This window comes from Vulpes lagopus, chromosome 23 (assembly GCF_018345385.1).
Source record: "Vulpes lagopus strain Blue_001 chromosome 23, ASM1834538v1, whole genome shotgun sequence".
NCBI classification, from domain to species: Eukaryota; Metazoa; Chordata; class Mammalia; order Carnivora; family Canidae; genus Vulpes; species Vulpes lagopus.
In genome coordinates this window covers 31239239-31260257 of record NC_054846.1, presented here as the reverse complement: position 1 = coordinate 31260257, position 21019 = coordinate 31239239, and the positions used below count along the sequence as shown (strand labels likewise).

Here is a 21019-nt window from a genome sequence, read left to right as displayed (position 1 = left end):
TAGTAGGGGAGGTGAAGAAGGCAGGTTCTTATGTTAATGGCACTCACTCCACATGAAGAGCACACAAGATGTGAAGAATGAATAATCCTCCCTAATGACATTTATGGGGGATTGGCAAACTACAGCCCATGGGCCAAATCTTGCCCACTGCGTGTTTTTGTGCAGTTCCAAGCTAAGAATGGTTTTTGTATTTTTAAATAGTTGGAAAAAAATCAGAAGAATGATATTCCATGATGCATGAAATATATGACATCCAAATTTTAATGTAAATAACTATTTATTGGAACACAGGCACATCCACTCGCATCACGTATGTCTATGGCTGCTTTCATGCTACATGACTGGGTTGAGTTGTTAAGACAGAGCTTATAATGACCACAAAGTCAAAAATATTTATTCTCTGATCCCTTAAAAAAAAAAAGTTCACCTGGGCAGCCCCGGTGGCTTAGCGGTTTAGCGCCACCTTCCACCCGGGACATGATCCTGAAGACCCGGGATCGAGTCCCAGGTCAGGCTCCCTGCATGGAGCCTGCTTCTCCTTCTGCCTGTTTCTTTCTCTTTATCTCTCTCTCTCTCTAATATGTAAATAAATAATATTAAAAAAAAGTTCACCGACACCTAATTTAAACTATTAAATTATATGTAACCATCGAAACAGAGGTAGAACTATATATACTGACCTGGAGGGTGACCCTTCCTATTCCATGATGAGCAAAAAGTAAGCCACAGAGCAGCAGATAGAGTGCAAGTCCATTTCAGTGCAGATGCATATACAGCTAGACAGAAGGATATTCACATTATCTACCTAACAACTCAAGCTGTCAGCAGGGATGACTTGAGTGGGAAGGAGTGGGCCAGAGCCGGGAGGGCTTGGACGTTTGTACACTCGGTGTTGCTTAACATTTTTTGTAATGATCGTTATTACTTTTGTGAATCGACAAAACAAGAAAATAAACACAATGTTGACTTAGGCTGCAAACAAACCAGAGGAGACAAAATTTGGAAATGACTTCACAATTATCACAAAATCTCAGGATTCGGAAGCAGACATCCAGTCGTAGAGCTCATTTGATTCTCAAATCTATTCTACTACAACTTAAGCTGAGTTTGAATACCTCCAGTAGCAGGAAACTTGCTGCTACTCACCAGGAGCCCATTTCATTTCTGGATAATTTCACTGGTAATAAAATACATCCCAATATTGTATTGAAAATTTGCCTCTCCAGAGCTTTTACTCGTTAATTCAAATTCTCCATTGTAGGCTGGTGAGAAAAGTAATCTTTCCCCATCAGAGAGCCCTTTATATATTCGAACATCATTTGCATGGCAAATCTGAGCCTTTGCTCCTCCAAACTAAATACCCCTCTGTCTTCCCACCATTCTATATGGAGTGCTAGAAGAATGGAAAAACCTAGAGTCAGTGAGTCAGGGAATAGAGTAGATAACTATAAAATATATGCTTTTGGAAAACCTCAGCAGTAAAGGTTAGTGATGAACTGAGATGGTAGCTGGAACAATAAAGCTGAAATTTCAGGAGGAAACAGGTATCTTGAGTAGAAGGAAAGACCTGAGCATACCTCTAGATGAAAGGATGTCAGAAGGAATGGAGATGGGACAAGTGCAGTATGACTCAAAGTACCCGACAGAAGAAGAGAAGACCAGGGTGAAGAATGAAGAATTTGAAAGGGAAAGAAATAAATAGAACCAAATCTTCCCAGGAAAACAAGTGAATAGGTCATGTGCTTTGAGAGAAGGAAGCCAATAATTTGTGATGAACAGTGTGGAAGGAGAGTGTTGTTGGGATGGAAACACAGGTGTTATAGTGGCCCCTGAGGAAACAGAAGACAGTCAGTGGGAGTCAAATAGAAGGAACACTTAACTTTGGTGAGGGCTGGGTGTAAGAGAGAGTGGACAGCTTTCAAATTTGAGTGGGTTTTTCCAACAGCATTTAATAACTCAGATTTTCCCACCTCAGCCCATCCTCCACTCGCCCCTCCAATGCAGGGCCCAGAGTGATTGTACTATTGATTGCTGGCAGGAGATCGGGAGGCCCACTGCAGGAAGACAGCAGTGGCTCTTTGTCCCCACTACACCAGAGTGTACCATTGTGTGTAGACCCACAAGAACATGGCCCAATAGAAACATTATACTTTATGGGCTTATTAGAGATTCATAATGCTTTCCAAAATTTCCCAAGCCACAATAAAGGGCCAGTGTTCAACACTGTTTACCACTTGACCTATTCAGTTAGAAATAATAGGAAATATATGAAAAGTGCTACCTTTTCATGCTCTTAACATAAGGCTTTGAATTTCCCACGGCATCCCAGTGGATTACTATGAATTACTTTGCAGGCACAAAATCCTGTTTGTTTTCTCTCCCACCCAAGACTGTAATCTTTGAAAATGTATTTTTCGAGAGCTAAAGTGGCTTGTTTCTCCAGCAGCCTTCTCTGGAGGGGCACATAACAGCCCCACGTGAAAAGCTCAGTGTTTAAAGAGCTAGGACTCTTTCATGTGTAACTCAGTGCTCCTCTTGTTCCTTTCTGGTTGACTCCTTGGTCTCTTCCCCACTCTCATGGCTGCTTTTCTAAAATTCACCCAAGTTCCTGCCTTACCCACTTACTCTCTTAGCTAGTATCTTCCTGTTACCTGTGCTGGGACACCCCCCCCCCCCCCGCCCACACACACACACCTGTTATCTCTGAACCTTTTTCAATAGTTATTACTTTTTAGAGTGCTATGTCTCTGTAAGAGAAGACAGGGAGTGGTCAGATTTAAGACTCATTGAACGGATATGATGGTGCCCATAGCTCCATAAAAACTGTGATATTAGTGTCACCTGCCCAGCTAGGAGTGTGGATATTCTCATCAAGGTTTATGTGACTCATAATCGTGGCCTCCCTTAAGTGTTTTCTTAACTGGTGTCCCACCATTTCCTCTCTGGGAACTCAGCATTACTTGACATTCACCTCAACATCTTGCAGCTTGGGCCCAAGAACAATGAACCAAAAATAACAAGTAAAGGAAACATGCATTCTTTGTTTCTCTCCCATACAAGCTCTTTTTCACTTATAGCATTAACCGGTGCCAAGCAAACAAAACCTCTAGCTGAGGAGGAAGGAACCACAGAGAAACCAGGTTGGTATAAGAGTGAACTGTATGGAGAGAATGTTATATTCTTGGTTTGAATGTGGGGAGGGGCAAAGATAGTAATTTCAAAGGTGCTCTGCCTTCCAGCTGGGTAATCAGCACATTTCAACCAATTTTATCTGAACCTAGCCTTTTAAATCCACTAAGCCTCTTCTTCTATTTTATTGAGAAAATCAAGTCCGTCCAATAAAAACATAACAAATTTCCCTCTTCTTTATCTGGATTATATGGTGGGTTAGGGACAAGCTCTCTGGCTTGTCTCACAGGCGGGCTAAAGCTTTCTCTGACACTTGCTAGCTATTGGGCAAGTTCTTCAATCTTCCCATGTTTGCAAAGTGTTTCCTCATTATCAAAAAGGTAGAAAATAATCCTGTTTCGCAGGATTGTTCTGCAGTGTATCCAACACCCTGGGTCTCTCTTTTAGTATGAAATTAAAATGGTATATGAAACTTTTGGTCCTTGGTCTGTTTTAATCATGTGGGCCAAATTATGTGTTTAGTAAATGGTTATTACTATAATTTCTTTGTTTTCTGTGCTAGAAATATGGAAAAGAATAAGAAAATTAACAAATTATACTTGATAGAAATGCTTTGTCACCATACTCCCTGTCCAAAACAATTATAATATAATTAGATTTGACAAGAGATTGGCCCATCTCTACCCAGCTGAAGTTATCAAGAACATACTTTGAAACACGGATTTTTACGCACTCTCCCTGACAGTGAATGGCACTCTAGGTGTATATTAAAATATTCGCTATAATTTTAGCAAGACACTTAAAAATGAAGCAATCAGAACAGTAATGGTATGGTTTTCAGCAAGATAAAAACTGAAAATCAATTTTAAATCTTTTAAATATAGGTTATCTTTGTCCTTTTTAATGTCTGCTTTTATATTTTACACTATACAACAGTTACTAGTACAAGCATGGACGTATACAATTTACAAATAAACAGATATGCATTTAGTAGCAGGACATGCTCAGTTTTCACTGATGGGGCCCACTATCAAAGGTTTAGAGAATATAATCTACATTGACCCCAACCAGTGTTTGCCGAACTCTTTGGGTTATGTGTTACTTCCTCATAAAGATCTATCTCTCATAGTTCTCCATTTCCAAATGAACATAGTCTGAGCTCCTTAGATGTGTGCAAGGCCTTTCCCAGCCCTCTTGTATCCTTCCAGATCATGGCAGGAAACAGATCAACATAGCTGAAGAAAGATTAATACCGACAAAGATGTAGGTATAGAGAAACCACAGGGTGGTGACATGAAAGGATAAAAGGAAGTGTCACTCCCCTCAAAGTGAGGAAGGGAGGAAGCACTTACCCTTCCCTAGAAGCAGAGACTGTGTGAGGAGATCCTTACAGAGACCATCAGGGGAGAGATGCAGCCGGCTGGAGGCACCAACTCCTTTCTCTCCCTTAGCTGCTCCCTTTTGGTTGAATCCAACCCAGAGGGTAGATATTGATATGGTTTGTACAGGTCAGCCTCCCATGACACAGAATTGGATGAAGGATGGAGATTGAACTTGGAGAAACTAATGGCAGATACCCAGACCAGTCTCTTTCCAAATTTTTCATCCATTCCTACATTCATTCATTGATGTTTTCCTTTTTTCATTCAACAAATTTCTATCAATCATAGAGTCAGACATTGATCTGGGCACTACGGGTACAACAGGAACAAGACAGCGCCCCTGCTCCCAGGTCTCACACTACACTCCTGAGTGTGATGACAGGTCACAATGCATCCCATGTGACATGTGGTATGTGCTGTGATAGAGAATACTAGAGGATTTGCTTCTGGGAAAATGGCCCTGAGGGTAGCCTCCTGGAGGAGGTAAGACCTGAAGAGTAAGAAAGGGTCAGCCATACAAACAGGTAGGAGAGAATGTTCCAGAGAAAAGAAGTAGTAAGTGCAGCAGCTCTGAAGTAGAATCATGCTTACTTATGATGATCTGAAGACAAAAAGGAGCCCATGTAGCTGGTGGTTGTGAAGCAAGACATGGGCTTGGGAAGATGGACAGGGACTGTCTCATGCCAGGCTCTGCCAGCTAAGCTAAGGAAATTGGCCAATGATGCGTCATTGAAGCAGGACAGCACCATGCTCTTTCTGGACTGCTCATGCTATCCCAGTGTTGCCAACTTTTGTGCCTCCGTGCCTTTGCACATGCAGTTTCCCCCTCCTTAAGACCCACCCTCACTCCTCTCTCCAACAGTCATCCTTTGACCCAGTTTTTACATCATTTCCTGTCTAAAGCTTCCCTGGGTTCTCTGGGGCTGTCTTAGTCACTTCCTCTTCCATGCTCCTTTAGCACTTTGTACCTCTCTCACTGCTTTGTCACTCTATGTTTACTGATCTTAATCTCTCTCAGGACAGTGAACACTTTGAAGGCAAGGACTACTCTACCTTCTTTGCATCCCGCCTTTCACCCGCTCAACTGAAGACACCAAGTCTTAATCATGTTTATGTCCTCACCTACCCTCCCTCCACCCCTAGTTCACCTGGCCTGGGGCGTGCCCCATCAGTAACACTCAGGAATGCATGCCAAATGAATAAAGTTACAGAAAACAGACTTTCCCCTAACTCTGGCTTTAAATAACACAAAAAGTCTGCCCAGAAGAGGCTATCATGATTCCTTAGAACTCCCTGAATGTGGAAAGTAAGAAGACAGCTGGAATCCATTTTGACATTTGGAAGGGATTTTTGTTTGTTTCTTTGTTTAATAGAGCAAAGACATTTAATAAATTACTTAAGCATTTATAACAAGTCATAGTTTAAGTTGGTAAAGTTGCATAAATAGATTTGCCACACATTTTGCAAGCTTGCCTTTCCCAAGAATGCAAGGACAGTGTCTTTTTTTAAAGCTGATTTTATGTCCACACTGCCCTAGCACATAGTAAATGCTTATTGAGTAAGTATGTGAAAGAACAAGAATTAGACCTGTTCTGTCCAAACTGTATCCGTATTAGTGGTGACTTCAAGTCATGCTTAATGTGTGTATTGGTTATGCACAGCTTCATCACAAATAATCTCAAAATACAACTGCTTCAAACAACAAACATTTATTATTTCACAGTTTTAAACAATTAGAAATTTGGTGTTTACCTAGAGTTTAGAGGGCACCTTTAATTTATATGAGGGTAATAATAAATAATATTTACTAAGGGCTTACTATATGCCACACTGTTCTAATACCTCCATGTATTCACTCATTTAATCTTCAGAACGCTTTGAGATATTTATTCCTATTAACCTATTCTGTGATGCAAAACTTTGGGCACAGTGAGGTGAGGTTAACTAACTCAACAAAGGTCACATAGCCAGTAGGCAGGCCTGGGATCCAGACTCAGCCCAGCTCCTGCGCCAACTCTTTATCTCTAACAGACTGCCTTCAAAGATAGGAATATAGCAATCATTTACTCGCTGAAGGATGAAGGTAATATCATGAAGGCTCCTCCCCCTTGTCATTGTCTTATATGGGTCACTATATCTCTCCAAGAAAGATGATAGACTTGGATAGATCCGCTGTCCCATATGTGCCTGATGGCTGCCCATATTTGATGGTAACATCAATAGCCATGAGTTTCAACTTAGCAAATTAGCTCAAAGGAATTTCACTCCAGAGCTCTGACAGCATTAGAATGATTGGATCAAATTGTATCTTATTTAATGTAAAAGATAAAAGGTTCCGTCATTAATCTAAAGATTGCAGCCAGGACCGCTGACTATACCTAAACTCTCAGCATAAAACACTGCTCTCTCAGACTAAAAAAAATGACAAAAGGGGCTGTCAAACAATGCTTTTAGGGTGCAAATCTCTTGTAGATGAGGTAAGGACTCCAGCTCTTAGAGGGTCTTTATTGTCTGCCCTTCTCCATCAGGAAAATAGAAAAATATCCCTCTCTCACACAGATATTTTACACTGGGGGACACACATATTTTTTCAATCAAATCAAGCCAATCAAAGAGTTGAATGAGCAATGGGTCTTGAGCAAGGAGGACTGAGTTCACAGCTCAAACTAGCTGATTCATCTGATTCATCAGAGACACAGCTCTTCACCCCTCTGGGTGTCAACCTCCTCATTATAAGAAAAATGAATTGGATGAGAAATTCTCTATGATCACATCTAGCTCTAAAAATTGTTGATTCTTAAAAGTACAAGTCCATATAAAATGGTGATAGATTCTATTACACTTTGTAACTGTTTAACTGCACGTGATTAAAAATCTCACAAAACAGGTTATGAAAATGTGTCATTCATTAAAGGCCAAACAATGTCACTTTTGAGAAAGAGAGGTGGCTTCAACCAACCCGAGACCTGCAGAGAATTTCTCATTATTCTCTTCTGTCACATAACAGGGGAACACAGTAAAAGACAAGACAGACTTCCCCTTCCTTCCCCATCTCTCACTCAGCTCTGGTCATGGACTGGGACCCTCCTTCACAGGGTGTGTTTAGGAGCAGAAGTCACAGTGGGTCTGGGGCTGAGGAAGGCAGGTCTATACTGTGCTTTCTTGGCTATGTGGAGTATGGGTTGGTGGAGTCAGATTTCTTTAAGCTGTCTTGAGAATTCTCATGTCTATTGATTTTTTTTATGTCTATTGATTAAAATGGGAAAAATACTGAATGGAACCCTCTAGACATAAAAAGTAGGAAGGTTTAGAGGGGGCTCAGGAAATGGGAGGATTGTTCTTGACACTCCAAGTATGACGTAGTGGAAATGTCACTGTATAGGGAACCTGGTACCCCAGGTAACTAATTGAAGGGTGCTGTGTAGGTCACCTTAGCTTCTGTTATAAATTAAGAAAGTTGCACTTAGTTTTAAACTAAGTCCTTAGACCAGAGGTGTCTCCTGGAAAAATCAGGTGGCTGAGGAGGACACAGACCCGGGTAGGTCACGCTCTTGACTTTCTATTCCATTTCCTCCATGATCATCTTTGTTTTTACCTGTTTGGTACTGGAGTTGAACAAAAGTTCATTTATTTTTTCTAACTTGTGCTATTATAAAGAATAAAGAGTTTGAATCCTCCTAAACTGGATGACATCACACATCTTCAACTCTTTCTATGAGTCCCCATGAATATGACCAAATAGGCATATACTTGCTAGCTGAATTCATTTTTACTCCCATGTCAAACAGCTCAAAGTGAATTAAAAGTAATACTTTTGAATGTTGGCTCTTTCTCCTCTTGTCCAACAGTGAATTCAGGAGCTCCTTAACAAAATATCTAAATTATATAAATCACCAGTGTCTTCTCTCCACTGGAAAATAAGGCTGTTCACGATTTTTGACCCTAAAACTCACGTGACTTGTTCTGTCAACTTTCTCAAATCATTATTCCCCTTCTGCTTCACTATGATAATAATTATTATCATTTTTATTCATGAAGGCTTGGCAGACTCCTGGGATAATCATCTCTAATATCATACATCAGCCTTCCTATCTCCACAATCTGAGCAGAGGTTGGCAGCTCCTTCCCAATGTTTGTTCCACCAAAACATGGCCACTTTCTGATGATCCAGACTTGAGTCTTCAATTTCCTTGGCAACCCAAAGTTGAACTTCACGCGGTCACTTAAATCTTCTTTGGGGTAGGAAAGCAAAAGGCCTCATTCTGAACCTGGGAAAGGTTCAGAGATAGTAGGAGGGATGACAGAGCCAAATGAAATTGAAATGAGTAAACAGAGCGCAGTACAGTCTTTGCACATAGAATAACATGTGAGAAATTGAGAATGCTCCACCATATCACCAGGTGCTGCCATCTGATTTGACTCCACAGCAATTATCCCTATCAGACCTGTGGAATTTGCCCAGTCTTCATCAGGCTGTTTTTCCATTCCTAATAGACCCCAGAACAAAACTACATTGATGTCCCAGAAGGCATTTTGGTTATCAATCAGCTTTGATTCAAATATCATGGTGGAAGAAAACAACAGTAACAACATTGTATTCTAGCTCTTGGAATCCATTCTAAGTTTTAATCACATAGAGAGTTCCCTCTGAAGTTTCGTGCTCATTCCACATTACAATATTTGAAGTCCTATATGCAGTGCCGCGTGTTGGAACATTTATCCAACTCATTCTCTATACCTGAAAAATGCAAAGGGTCAGCAAATACTAGGCCTGCCTGCTGCCACAGCAACTCCTGCAACCCAGGTATGCACTTAAAATCGATAACAACATTCTTTTCACTCACTCCAGGTGCAACCTCAAAAGAGTTCTCTGAACATCCATTAAAAATTAATCAGAGACGACAGTTAAGAAGAAACTTATTCCTCACCCTGGGCATACCCTTGGTATTCATGGATTTAACATTTATAATTTCAGCCATTCGGAAGCACCCCCTCAAGATCATGATAGCTAGATAACTTGGCTTACTTAGTCCACGTAATCAAATCACTTATAATGAAAACATCCCTCAGCTGATGAGTGAGCCTAACCCCTCCCACTATCTATAGCTCAACACAAGTTTTGATTTTTCTTCCTCCTGCTTTCAAAAAAAAGCATTTTATGAGAAAAAATATGGACTATGGTAGCATTTATCAATTTGGAGAGTTCATAAATGCTCCTGTTATTTAAAAATCCACTGTTATAACTACTGATATTAATAGCCATGCATGCCACCCTCCCCCCATTCTAAACTCATTGATCCTCTACTGTTATTATGGCAAGCAATGGCATGAATATTCAAACAGTTGTTTGGAACAGAAATCTGGAAGCCAAGTTCCAATTACCCTTTTAACTCCCTTTACCCCAGTTCATGAAAACATCCCATAGATTCTGTCTCCAAATATATCATGATCTGTTCACTAACCTTCCACCTCCACTGCCGCCATCTGGGTCCAGGTCATCGTCATCTCTTTGCTAGAATGTTGGTCCTGACTGATCTCTTCTGCCTCTCCCCACTCTGTTCTCTATTCTGTAGCCACAGAAATCACTTTGGAAAGTGAATCTAATCACGCCATAACACCCCCCTCCAACTCCCTCACCACCAATCACACATTCACATGCACTAACAATCTTTTAGTGTGTGTCCACTGTATACTCTATGTGCTGGCCTGCAACAAGATAAGGAATGTGCATCAGAACATAAACACAAAGCAGCACACTCCTTTTTTCATTGAGCAAGTCGTGCTACGTGTGTGTGTGTGTGTGTGTGTCTGTGTGTGTGTGTATAAGCTCAGTAAGACGTGTTCCAGGTGACATAGTTGATTTACACTTGCACAAGCTCTTTTTCTTATCGCAGACAGGTAGCAGTTGGCAGGCTAGTAGCTTACTTTCAGACCACAAGCTGAATAGCACAGGCTGCCCAACCCCAAATAAGGAGGCTCCTGCCTGTCTCTCAGACTTGAATTTGAGTCCTTCTTCCTCTGATCCAGCCACAATTCACTCCTTTTGGGTTCTAGACATAATCCTGTTGTCCTAGAGAGGTAACCCCTTAACCACCACCTGTCCTAGAGACTTTGAACTTGATTTCCTCAGCTGGGAATGCCTTTTCCCTGGCTTTTTATTTAAATGATACTCACTCAGGCACCTCCTTCCCGGAACACCTATACAAAACTTCCTCTTTATTCCTCATCACTAGTTAGTCTCCAACTTGACACCATTTCTTGTCCATCTGTAAGTCAATATTTATGTATGTTGAGCTGCTGCTTGTTTAGTCCTTTCTAGACTAGAAACTCCATGAAGACAGAGCCTCCACCGGTTTTTCTGGTTTCACTACTCAGAGAACCACTGCTCTGGGCATGGCACATCCCTCCAGTGTGTTATGGTGGATGGGAGCTTCGAGAATACATGGCCAGCCATGCTGACACTCCAAGATGTTAATTTATTTCTTCAAGGCCTCCCAGGATCATTTGCAAAATCAGAGTAAGATGTAGATTCTTACACTCAGGTTGCCCAATCTCTAAAGCCACGTGTCTCTCACTTTATCATCTCAACAAGTCTCAGCCAGTTTGAGGTTAGGCAACTTATAAAGGAGAGACAGAATTACTTCATGTGAGTAAACAATTCATTATCCTCACTTAGGATTTTCTCACCCTGAGTTACTGCAATGTTTTCATGTGCATTTACATCACTGACATTCTCCTTAGAGACCCCATCGTATAATAGCTGACATTTATAAAGCAGCCAAAAATTCAGATGCCAAACACTGAAGCCTCCCTCAGGAACAAGACTACTCAGACCCACGATCATGGAGCTTATGGTTCAGTGAGAAACACAGGCAGTAATCAAGTAATAAATATAAAGAGTGGTGGGTGGAGTGCTACACAGTGCTACAGGAGCACAACACAGGACACTAACAGTTCTTAGGGGTGGGGGAGGATTGACATCTGAGGGTGGATAAGGAGCAAATCATGGGGGCAGAGGAGTGATTCTGGCAGCAGGAGGCTGGAAACAGCCAGGGAAACAGAAAAGGCTTGGAAAGTTAAAGTCCGGTGGGGTTGGACTGCAAACCAATGGGAAGGAGAAGACAGGAATGAGGCCAGTGGGGAGCCAAGAGCCACATGTTACATTGCACAGCAAGGAACCTGGACTTTACCCCTTTATGCTAGGGCTTGATATGCAACACTCCCTATCTCCAAACCTCTTATCTGTAAATTATTTACAACAATATTGGGCATGAAACATTTGTTAAGTACATGTTAGGGACTATTAGAGGTTCATGAAAGAATATGAGGCAATGGAAGAAAAAAAAAAAACTGAGACAATGTTAACATCACGGGAAGAAAAACTGCAAAGAAAAGGACCCAGAATCCATACACTATGTGGCTCAGCTATGAAGAATATTTATGTGTGTGTATGTGTGTGTGTAGCACTAAAAAGGATTTTACCAAATATGTGATATAACTCTCAACTCTCAACTTTTGAGAGATTGCTAGGCAGTCAGTAGATAATATCTAAACTTGGAAAAATCAAGAAATGTCTGTAAAAACAGATACTATTTATTAATCATTTTATAGAAATATGAAAGTAAATACCAGAATAAGGAGTTGAAAGATTTGTAAGCAGTTACTTCCCAGGTAAAGAACCAGAAAAGGGAAATAAGGTGGGCTAAGGCACAGCTGGGCACTGTTCTTATTTTATTATAATCCTTGTTTATGTTTTACTTTGTTATTTTTATGATTATAAGCTAGGTCTATGTGTGACTTTTTGACAGAAGAATAAACTAAGCACTCACACACACACCCAGCCCTAGCGAATACTAAAAAGAATGGAGAGAGGCAGTCATGACGCTTCCTACCGGCCTTCTCGCAGATTCTGTTCCTGAGTCATTTCACTGTCCAGACTTGCCTGGCTTCCTAAACCAATCAAGTCGGCAGCAGGAACAAAAACATGTTCTCCTTTTGTTGGACATGTCATGTGTTGGGCTTCCAGCAACTTTTGGATTTGTGGTATTAGAAATAACGAGAGCTGCCCGTTTGGATTCCCAGTTGACTCTGTCTAATGAGATCCTGAGCACAGACCAGGGCCCCAGTGAAGGGAATCCTTTGGGAGTTCCAGAGCTCTCCGGGTCTGCAGAGGAAGCCAGGACGTGGAGGGAAGCTTGAACCCCATGCACAGGGAAGCAAGCTCCAGAGGCGGAGCACCTACTCTCTGATTTGGTTGACTCATTCCCTCATGGGAAGGATTCACGCAATGCTGAAGTGTTACATCTCATTACTTCATCCCCCACTCGCTGGAGACGTGTGGTGCTTAACAAGGACAAAATGCAAACTAGTTTTTATTACCTATGAAGGACAAAATAGTGAGAGAAAGGCCATAATCAAAACAATCTATTGCAGACCGGGAAGCTGTTTTTAAGTATTTTTCAAGGACTCTAGAAGGACCCCTTTTACTGACAATGTTGGTTAAAAACCATTATTATGTATTAAAGCAATTCCCCCAATTTTCTCTACCAGACAAAATTTTATCAGGCTACTTTCAGGGACTAGATATACTTGAAAGAAAAAAAAGTGTTAAAATGTTTTGTAGATGAGAATTTTTACTTCTTCAGAATAAGTTTTACAATTGTAGTGTTCTACGTTAAGTGTTATGTATCCTAATGCAATTTCTCCACACTTCAAGTCAACGAGGATACTTATCTCTTTGGTGTGTAGAGTGTTTTTTGGTTTTTCTTTTTTTACTAAAAATTGAATGTTTTCCCAAAACAAATGCCAACTATTTCCTCATTATATGTTAAAAGGATAACTTCCATGTAAGTGACTGTTCATGTCAAATGTTATTAAGTATAAACAGCATAATAACTAAAAATAGCTCAAATATTCTAGCTACATCTTGTCAACAATCTTGCTCTAGCCAAGTTCCCCATTAATTGCACCATCTATATTTTGGGAAGGACAGAACCTAACTGTTTCCAAACAAAATTTCAAGCCTGCATAGGATTTCCTTCCTCTGGTTGGTTTCAGTTAAATGAATTAATCTTTTAAAAGGAGAATGCAGAAAGAGAGTCTCCTCCAAAAAACTCACTTTACATTTATTTGCATTTTATCAAGGGCTTTAATTATAAAGTTGCCTGGGTAATTTTTGTTACAGTCATCTTTGGAGAAATTTCAATTTTTTAGGGCATTACTTTCATCTTTTGCCTTATTTGTCCATACATTTTGGACAAATAGAAAACAGTAAATGCCAACTTAAGAAAAGATATTTAGTGTTACAAGGATCTGAAAGCAAAGCCAAAAGAATTTTCTAATGCACTTCAAGCAATATTGTATTAAAAAAATTTATTCAGTCACCTTTTCTTTTTTTTTAAGATTTATTTATTTATTTATGATAGTCAGAGAGAGAGAGAGAGAGAGAGAGAGAGAGAGGAGGAGGGAGAAGCAGGTTCCATGCCAGGAGCCTGATGCAGGACTCGATCCCAGGACTCCAGGATGGCGCCCTGGGCCAAAGGCAGGCACTAAACCGCTGAGCCACCCAGGGGTCCCCCAATCACCTTTTCTAAAGTAAGAAATCCAAGTTACTTATGTAAGATACTGAGTAGACATTTTCTGAGTTAGTGAATGTTACTTAATCAATTTTTCTAGTACCCTTTCAAAGGGCACCAAAATTTTAAAATTCAAAACATAGTTTATGGATATCTGGAGAATATGAACAAGTATAAGATCCAGTTCTTACTCCCTAAATTGAATTGGGAGAAATCATCTTATTGTGAGCATTTTGTCTGAACTGTACTAGAATTCTCCATTAATAAGGCACAACTCAGAGGAATTTCAATGATGTTAATGTGAACAATTAAAGGCATCAACATGGCAGAAAGAGAAGAGTAGTAATGGGAACAGATCTGCACTGGATCCTGGTGTTTTACCAGTGAAATGTCCTTAAAATGGGATCCTTAAAAGATGCATCCTACTCAGTGATTTCTGTAATTAAGCATACTATGCTTTATATAAATTTGTATTTAATCCTTACAACCTTTTGAAGGAGATTCTCTAGGTAGTCCCTTTGTACTATCTAGAAGAAAAAGAGCAAAAGAAAAAAAAAAAAGAGGGCAATAATTTGCCCAAGGTCATGTGCATTATTGAGTGGCAAAGTCAGGAATTAAATCAAGGCAGTTTGACTCCAGTACATATGCTTTTAACAAACATGTGTAGAGTGTTTACACCATTTTGTTTTAAATGTAATTATGCATCACAGAAACACAGCCCTGCATGGAAAAAAAGGTATGTGTGTGTGTGTGTGTGTGTGTGTGTGTGCGCGCACATGTGTAGTTATTGTCATTATAGATGTCTTCTCTGGATGGTAAGATGGAATGATTTTTTTTCTTTTTATTATACGAATTTATATTTTGTAATTATAATGGTTGTATACTGCTTATGTAATAAAATAAATATGAAATATTATTTCAAAAATAAAATTAAATGGTAGCAATTCAAGTTGATTTATTTAATGACTAAATGAAGACAAGGGAGGGGTACCTGGGTGGCTCAGTGGGTTAGGCATCAGACTCTTGGTTTCGGCTCAGGTCATGATATCAAGGTTATGAGATTGAGCCCTGTGTCGGGCTCCACACTGGTTATGAAGCCTGCTTAAGATTCTCCTTCTCCCTCTGCCCAACCCCACTCACACACACACAAGCTACCTCTCTCTCAAAAATACATAAAAAGTTTTAAAAAGACTAACCTTAAGAAAATAAATGAAGACATAGGATTCTATTCTCCTATTTTAATAATAATAATAATAATAATAATAATAGCTGTTTAATAATAAAATATGGGCAGCCCAGATGGCTCAGTGGTTTAGCACTGCCTTTGGCCCAGGGCGTGATCCTGGAGACCCAGGATCGAGTCCCACGTCGGGCTCCCTGCATGGAGCTTGCTTCTCTCTCTGCCTGTGTCTCTGCCTCTCTCTCTCTCTCTCTCTCTCTCTCTCTCTCTCTCTGTCATTAATAAATAAATAAAATCTTTAAATAATAGTAATGATAATAATAAAATATAAAAATAGCTGTTTGGGGGCATTTTTCAGGATTAACACTGCCAAGTCCTGTATCTGCACCATCTCATTTAGTCCACACAATTTTTTTACATAGGTGTTGTTATTTATCACCCTTCCTTTACAAATGATGAAAATGAGACTCAGAGGGTTTATCCCAGGTCCTGTAACTATAAGTGACAAAAATAACATCTAAAGCCAATCTCCAGAGCTTCAACTAGTAACTGCTCCAGCTGCAGTCTCTCCTGTGAGACAGGAGTGCTGGCTGGGAAGAGAAGGTCCTTCCTTCCAGGCATTTCCATGCTCTGGATTCAGAGACTGAGACATGTAGAGGAATTGGTGTCAGTCTCAATTCAAAGCTAGACAGTTGGAGTCTTTCTCTCAACTCATGTCTTAAATAGAAAAAAATGAAAAGCCATTTTAAAGATCTCTTGATTCAGGAAGAGGATTCTCACTAATCTTGAGTATTTTGTGAGCATAAAACACTGAGATAGCCAAAATACTTGTCATTGTGTTATGATAAATTTTGTTTGATTTTCATAAAATAAAATACAGAGCCTGAGGTTTTAAAAAATATTTCCACAATTCAGGGGCACCACAATTCATGGCTCAGTGGTTGAATATCTGCCTTTGGCTCAGGTTGTGACCCCGGGGTCCCAGGATCGAGTCCTGCATCGGCTCCCTGAAGGAGCCTGCTTCTGCCTCTGCCTCTCTCTGTGTGTCTCTCATGAATAAATAAATAAAATCTTTAAAAATTTTCCCATAATTTAAATTGTTCTGAATCCCAATTACAAATGTTTGCGTTTCATTCCAAAACAGAATTTAACGTATGTTTTGGCTAAGATCCTATATTTGAAGCATTATCTGAATCACCTAAGCATCCAATAAGAGAATACTATGATTCTAAATAACCAAAAGGATGAGTTTAAGAGGAGCCAAATTTTTATTATTATCCCAGAAAAAATAATTATGGAAGTTTAGATATGTAACTGCATATGGATTTTGAATAAATTATCATGAGACATTAATTTTGAAATTTAAGAAATGACTCATAAGACCTGTTCATCTAAGTTTTGACAATACATATAAAAGCATGGATGGTTTTCAATCAACCTGATGTTAACAGATTCTTGTATTCCACAGATAATATGCTTCCAGAACGTTGGTGGGGGGGTTCTCTGAGGTTGTAGTGGCAATGGCATATATGATTACGGAGCGATTATTAACATATTCTGATATTTTGTTTCACTTGTAGTGATGTTTAACTAAATAAATATCTCCTGAAGCTAATTGTTGGGAGGTGACAAAAATCTCTGCCTTGCTCACCACCTAGTTCTTCAGACAGGATGCAAATGCAGCTTAAGACAATTCTTTCCAAGTGAGAGTTTTGTGAACTACTGAAGACGTTTCCTCCTAAGAGCAATTTAAAATATTTCAAAGCTTGCTTATTAAGAGGGAATCTCACTTCTTCTTACAGAGACTTAATTTCATCAAACTCTACATTTCATGTTTTTATCCCCCAGTGGATTACTTAGACTGGTTTCCTTCCCGGTACACAGGGAGAATTGTTCATCCGCACTTCTGTAGTATTGGACAGCACTGTGATACATTTCAAGCCCTAACCACATGTGCATGTTAAAAATAATTATATACTGCCTATCACCCCATAATAGCACTGTCTAGTGGACCCATTAAATTGTTACTAGGTCTTCCTGTGGCACAGAATCTATCAAGCTCTTTGCTTCCTGCTGGAAGTGTCTGAAAAGCCAAGAGACATTTTCCCTTTTTTTCCTCTCCCCGCTCTCAATCATCCTTCCTACATTTAGCTGAGTTCCTAATTCCTTTTGCTTCTTTAGGAGAAAAAAGCAAAACGGCTGTCACAGGCAAAGGCGGTCTTGCTTGCCCTTTCATCTCCAGGCAGATGAATCAATAAAATATGAAGACAAAAGTGCTCCATCTTCTGGCCGAGGATGAATGTTCACCAGCAAATATTCCCAGTTGTAAAAGGAAGCATTTCATCTCAGGGGCCAGATCCTGGAGACAATTATTGATGAATCCTCCAATACCATCAAGAATAAAACAGCCTTCTCCCCGTCTCAGACTTAAAAGAGTTTTCTTCCAATCTTGTTCTCTTTTGTCCTTCATTCACATCTACCAACCCAAGCCAGCTATCAGTGTGGTAGGCTTGGCATAGGACAAAGGTGCCCCCTCCTTGTCCCTTCGTTCCCAGCACAGATTACTTAACCTTGGGAATCCCCAGTCCCCTCATCTGCACAGGAGGTTTCTACCTTCTTTGTAATTGTGAGGACTAAATAAAATAAGATTTGTAACATACTGAACCCCACATCTTGCATAGAGGAGCACTCAATACATGTGAGTCGCTCTGATTATAATTACTGCGACATTTTTTTTCTTTCACTGTCTCCCTTCAATTCAATACAAATTTTTCAAACTTCCTATGGCCAAGATGCCAAGTGCAGTGGTAGGATTTTTTTTTCATTTGTTTTTATTTAAGTTCGATTTGCCAACATATAGTATAACACCCAGTGCTCACAGTAGGATTTTTTTTAATGGAGCCTCTGCCTTCAACAAAGTAATAGTCTGCCTGTAGTCACAAGGATGACCTCAAATGACTTTGATACAAGTGGAGGTATGGTACATGGCAAAAAGGGCTACCAAATGTTCCAAGATAGTGCTCTCCAACTGCACTGTGTGCACCAATCACACGTGGATCCTGTTAGCTGTTTTTGATTCAGTAAGTCTAGGGTAGGGCCTGAATTTCTGTATTTCTTTTCTCTCTTTCTTCCTTTCTTGCCTTCTTTCTTTCTTTTTGAGAGAGAGAGCCCGTGCACACATGAGCGGGGGAAGGGCAGAGGTAGAGAGACAGAATCTCAAGCAGACTCCATGCCCAGTGCAGAACCCAGTGCAGAGCTCAATCTCACAACGGGATCAGGGATCTCACAATGGGATCATGACCTGAGCTGAAATCAAGAGTTGGACTCTTAACCAACTGAGCCACCCAGGCACCCCAGATTTTGCATTTCTAATAAGCACACAGGTGGTGCTGCTGCTGCTGCTGGTCTGAGGTCTACTCTTTAAGCAACAAAGTTCTGGGATACTGTGTATGATATAAACAGGGTTTGTATTTAGCTCGTGTACATTAGCATAGCTGTACTGGTTTCTTAAAATGCTGGATACCCTCTGATATGCCATGATCCGTGACAATCCTATTGTTAAGTCACTCATTGACTATCACCCTGGATACAAATACTACAGTATGCTGGTGGACAGCACAGATGTCACATTTGGTTTTAAGGCAGCATACATGGTATTTAAGGACAGCCTTGAAAGATTAGCCAGATTTTATTTATTTCTACTTGCTTGCATAATATACTCCCTTTCCCCTTCCCAAACACCATAGTCACTGTTCATTTGGAATGTAAAGTACCTTCTTATAATTTCCTCTAAAACAGTGTTCCTCTGAACCATTTAGAATAGACGTCTTTGGAACAGTAATGTCCCAGTGGTTTTTCCCATGTCTTATGGCTTCATTGTAGCTGTTTCTGGCTTTGAAATGAAATTAAACAATAAAAATGTGCAGAGGTATCCAATATGTTCGAGATAAAATCAGGGCCTCTCCCAAGCTGAGGCCAGTCGGTTAGTGTGTTCTGGTGGCCCGATACTCACTCTTGACTTGGGTACCAATTTTTAATTGGGGGCTTTCACATATAAATCTATATGCCCAGCTTGGAATATTAGGAAACGCAGCTGCCCAGAGCCCAAATTCACACTCAGACTTCTTCAAAGTCTCCATACTCCAGGCAAATCTCATTGTCTTTCACACCATGCACTTCACTCTCTCCTACAACTCAGCCTATGTGGGTATTTGAGTTTATGATTCCATCTTCCCAAAGCCCAGGAGTCATTTTGATTTAGAAAAAAAATATATATATATCATATGTCACTAATGATATACAACCACTCACACATGGTGATTTTCAGAATACAAGGACAACTAGCTTTTTTCTGGGAAAATAAATTTTAATAATCAGACCAACTTTAAAGCATTAGCTTTATTCGTTCACAGTCTTCATCTTTATCCATGATTTCAGTATTTGGTTCCAATAGTTTCTTTCTTTCCTTCCCTCTTGTGGATGTGAAAGGGAATCTGAGTAAGGAGAAAAAGGGTAAACCAAGGAATCAATACCCCATTTCATGAGCAAAACATTTCTAAAGGTTATGCTAGTAACTTTGTGAGCCACTAGAGAATTCACATCAAGTAAAGAAACCAGAAAAAAAGAGTGTGATACTTTTCCTAGCCTGGGTTCTCTACTCTCAGAATTTTATTACCCACTGGATAAAACCTGCATAAATGACTTTGGTTTCTTATGCCTCATTTGTGCCTCGTGAGAGCTCACAAAATAGAGAGAGGGAGAAAAAAAGACTAAAGAAAATATTTTTGAGTCATTTAAAAGCATTTCAGATTGTCAATAATAGATATAGATTTAAATTAAGGCCCTATTTACTCACTTAAAATATATTGAGTTTTTTTGCCCTTCCATATTTAAAGGTAGTCAAAAACTACAAACTATATCAATACTAAGAAGACAGAGGTACTCTGATTTCTCTCAGATACAAAAAGTTTTCCAGTGTTCTCAAATTTTCAAAATAGATGACTCTTCTCTAGCAAAAGTGTTGCACAATTTGAAAAAATAGGCTTCCAGGGAAGACAAGCTGAAAAAAAAAAAAAAAAAAGCTTCTCTCAACACAGCTTCAAAACACACCACTGCCTCACTATCTGACTGGACAGCCGATGTGCTGGAGGAAGCTGGCTCATTTCAACGTTAGAAAGTAGCATGACCCTTGGGCCAATATCCGGCCCCATTTAAAATCTATAGATTCATGAATTTACTATATGTGGCCTGAGCACAGGAGTTTGGAGTCCACAGCCCTCTGAATGTGTGGGACTCTGCTCAGCTCACTGGCAAGCCCTGTGCCCCTCACCTTATCGAAAGGCCAGACACAGTGAAGGCCACCTCCCAAGGTTGTTGGAAAGATCCAGTCAAGAGATTGGAAGTATCTGTATGATGGAGAAGAGCAATACGAAAGTAAGACATGATGTGATGAGTAAAACGTTTAGCATAGTGCCTGACACGTGTGTCCTCTTGGTTTAAAAAAAAAAAAAAAAAAAAAGGTCCTCAGGTCTGTGGTTCTACACTATCATGAACTTCTTGGTCATGAGCTACACAGACTATTTACTGTTGGCCTTCTTTCCATTCACTATTTATCCCAACCCTAATACCCCTGGAAACAGCTGAAATACAGAACAGACTTGGTCTTGCTAGTACTCTTACCAAAAGGTTATCCAAGATAGATGCTTAATTAATGGAGGACAGCATTTAATATTAAAGGCCCATGTATAACTAGA

The 21019-nt window shown here is 39.9% G+C and overlaps 2 long non-coding RNA genes across 2 annotated transcripts in view; both read right to left on the bottom strand.

Moving 5' to 3' along the window:
* The window catches only part of LOC121481413, a 130819-nt gene extending 118233 nt beyond the window's left edge, over nucleotides 1-12586 (bottom strand). The window contains exons 1-2 of the long non-coding RNA XR_005985284.1: nucleotides 12404-12586; nucleotides 9974-10078 (exon numbers count right to left, since the gene is read on the bottom strand). This is a non-coding gene — a long non-coding RNA (uncharacterized LOC121481413). The remainder of the gene's footprint in view (nucleotides 1-9973; nucleotides 10079-12403) is intronic.
* Nucleotides 12587-19649: 7063 nt separating this feature from the next.
* On the bottom strand, nucleotides 19650-20672 carry LOC121481465. Its single transcript, XR_005985296.1, has 2 exons — nucleotides 20596-20672; nucleotides 19650-19759 (listed from the first exon to the last, which is right to left on the bottom strand). It is a non-coding gene; the product is annotated as an uncharacterized LOC121481465 (long non-coding RNA).
* Nucleotides 20673-21019: the final 347 nt, after the last annotated feature.